The sequence below is a fragment of the Prorops nasuta genome, unplaced genomic scaffold (assembly GCF_024137725.1).
Source record: "Prorops nasuta isolate Cenicafe-Biocafe unplaced genomic scaffold, Cenicafe_Pnas_1.2 PNAS00001, whole genome shotgun sequence".
In the NCBI taxonomy this organism is placed as follows: domain Eukaryota; kingdom Metazoa; phylum Arthropoda; class Insecta; order Hymenoptera; family Bethylidae; genus Prorops; species Prorops nasuta.
The window spans coordinates 15,725,607-15,729,159 of NW_027116798.1; positions in this window are offsets into that span (position 1 = coordinate 15,725,607).

Genomic DNA, 3,553 nt, shown 5'->3' on the forward strand with positions numbered 1-3,553 from the left:
ATATGTAGGGAAGGGAATGAGGAGCATAGAGGAGGGTATAAAGAGAGCAATAGAGAGAGGGCAGGGTAAGAGGTGCTTGGTAGGAGGGGATTGGAATGCGAGGATAGGGGAAATGGGAGGGGAAGGGGAGGAGGGTGAGGAAATGGAAGAGAAAAGGAGATCGAAAGATAAGGTAGTAAATGCGGAGGGAATGAGGATGATGGACATAATTGGAGAGATGGGAATGGAGGTATGGAATGGAAAAGTAGAAGGAGACAGGGAAGGGGAATTCACGTATGTGGGACACATGGGGAGGTCGGTAATAGACTATGTGGTAGGAGACAGGGAGGCGAGAATGGGCGTAAAAGAAATAGAAGTAGAGGTGAGGACAGAATCGGACCACTTGCCGATAGTGGTAAGGTTGGGGAGAGAAAAGAGGAGAAGAGGAAGGAAAATGGAGAAGGCAGGAATAAGGAGGGAATGGAAAGAGGAGTTAGTGGAGGAGTTTAGGAAAAAAGTAGAGGGCATGGAGGAAGGTGAAGGGGAAGGGGTGAAGGAAAGGTGGGAGGATTTGCAGGAGAAGATGAGGGGTATAGTAGAAGGAATAAAGGGGAAGCAGAAAGGAGGGAAGGAAAATAAGAGAGGGTGGTGGGATGAGGAATGCAGAGAGAAAAAGAAAGAGTTGAGGGGGGAGATGAGGAGATGGCTGAGGGGAGAAAGTAAGAAGGAGGATTATAGAAAGAAGAAAAAGCAGTATATGGAAAGATGTGAGGAGAAGAGAGGGAAATGGAGGGAGGAATGGAGTAAGGAAATAGGAAAAGCAAGGGGAGAAAAGGAAATATGGGAAATAATAAAAAGGTGTAGGGGGAAAGAAGAGAGTAGGGTAGAAGAGATTAGGATGGATGAATGGGATGAGTATTTTAGAGAGATGTTAGAAGGAAAAAAGGGAGAGGAGCAAGGGAAAGAAAAGGAGAGGATAGGGAGGAGGAAGAGGGGGGAGGGGGGAGAAATAAAGAAGGAAGAGATAGAGGAGCAGATAAAAAGGTTAAAGACAGGAAAGGCAGCTGGGGAAAATGGTTTAGAGAACGAGGTATGGAAGAATGGAGGGAAAAGGGTAATAGAGGAGGCATGGAAAATATGCAATGCGGTATGGAGAGGGGAGGGATGGCCGAAAGGATGGGAAATGGGACTAATAGTACCGATAAAGAAGAAAGGAGAAGGGAGAAAGGTAGAAGATTATAGGGGAATCACGCTGATGGACACTATGGCGAAGGTATATGCAGGAGTGCTGGGGGAGAGAATAGAAAAGGAAATGGAAGAGAAAGGAATGATAGGAGAAGGGCAAACTGGATTTAGGAAGGGGAGGGGGGTAATAGAGAACATATATACACTGAATTATATTATTAACAGGGAGATAGAGGAAGGGGGGGGGGGGGGGGATGGTGGGATGTTTTCTAGACATAAAGGCGGCATTTGATAGGGTGGATAGGAGGAAGTTATGGGAGGTGTTGGAAAGAAAAGGGGTGACAGAGGAGCTAAGAAAGGCAATTGAAGGGATGTATGAGGAGACGGCGTGTAAGGTAAGAAGAGGGAAGGAGACAGGGGAGAAGTTTTGGGTAGAGAAAGGGGTAAGGCAGGGATGTCCAATGAGTGCCAAATTATTTATAATTTATATGGCGGAGATGGAGGAAAGGTTGGAGGAAAAAGGGAAAGGGGGAGTAAGGTTGGGGAGGGGAAAAGTGCACTGCATGATGTATGCGGATGACGTTGTGTTGATGGCAAAAGAGATGAGAGGGATGAGGCTAATGCTGAAGACAGTGGAAGAGTTTTTGGATGAAAGGGGAATGGAATTAAATGTGGAGAAAACGAAAGTGGTTAGATTTGGAAAGAGAGTGAAGGGGGAGGTGAAGTGTAGATGGAAGGAGGAGTGGATAGAGGAGAGGAAGCAGGTGAAATATTTAGGATATAGGTTTAGGAGGAATGGAAGACAGGAAGAGCACGTAGCGGAGAGGATTAGGAAAGCAGGAGTAGTGATGAGGGAAGTGTGGGGGATAGGAAAGAGAATGTTCAGAGATAATTTTGAAAGGAGAATTTGGCTTTATGATAGGATGGTGTGGCCTGTATTGGAGTATGGTGCAGAGGTATGGGGATGGGAGGAAAGGGGAAGAATAGAGGCGATGGGGGAGAGATACTTAAGGTGGGTAATGGGAGTGGATTGGGCAACGCCGGGATATAGTGTGAGGGAAGAATGTAAGAGGGAAAAGATGAGAATGAGAGCGGCAAAGAGAGCGTGGGATTTTGAGGAAAGGCTGAGGGAGGGGAAAGGGAATAGATGGGCGAGAGAGTGTTTGAGAGAGATAGAGGAGAGGGAAAGGAAGGGAGGGAAGAGGACAAGATGGGAGGAAGAGAGGAAGAGCTTTATGGAGGAAAGGGGAAAAAGGAGAGGAGGAAAAGAATGGGGGAGCAAAGAAGAGAGAATGAAGATGTGGGAGGATTTGGAGAGGGAGGAAAAGAAGAGAGAGGAGAAGGAGAGGAGAGAAAGAATAGGGAGATCGAGATATAATAGGTGGTACAAGGAGATAATGGAGGAGGAGAGACCGGGAGTAGACATGCTAGGCCGGTTCTGGCCCCCCCCACTCCTGTCCACTCGGCTGAGCCTGGTTGTGAGGTAGTGGGGGGAGCCAAGAAGTGCTAAGCGGTGGTGGTGGGGGAAATCGGAGGCTCCACGTGAGCTCGCAGCAAGTATGGGCGAGAGGGTTGCGGGGGTGCGGGAGGATACTTGCAGCATTTTGACATCACACCCCCACTCCTCTGACGTCAGGTCTCAGTTAGTAAAAGCAATTTCCTAGATGGTAAAACAGATTCTCCCTGCGTTTTTTTTTTGCTCGCGTAACCTTGAATCTTTGCAGCATGCTACTACCCCGTTGAACCCCCTTTACCCTAAATGTAGCTGAGTATGTTACTTTTTTCCATAGCTCAGCAATTTTTGAACTAATATATAATAGCATGCACAAACACAATTTTATAAATCAACAAAACAAAAATAAACCTTATTATATATGTTTTTATTGTAATAACAGTTAATTATAAAATGGTATTATTGAAATATACATTGATTAAAATGTTGATAATATAAATGTACAATGTTACATTTTTTTAAGTTATATATTTTCAGAAGATAATAGTTCAACAATTACATCTCGTTTTTCTTGACCCAATCTTCTCCTTTCAGTGCTTGAAGCCACGGTAATAAAGCTGCTGGTTCACACATATAACATGCTTTTTTTAAAAAGACTACTCTATTTTAAAATGATATTTTTAATTCGAAACTTCGTAACTATGAGATAGTAATTCCTGCTATAAGACCTTTTTAAAGCGTTCTTGACAGATGTCAGTGTTAACTGAAAAGTACATACAATCATCATATGCATTCAATATTACTACGTAAAGGCTAGAATGCTATAAATATACACCTATTCGTTTACTTCATCTTCAGTTATCATGACATTCTCGCTGTCGATTATTCCAGTAACTTTATTATTTTCAAAAATCGAGAAATTGTCCTCAATATCAT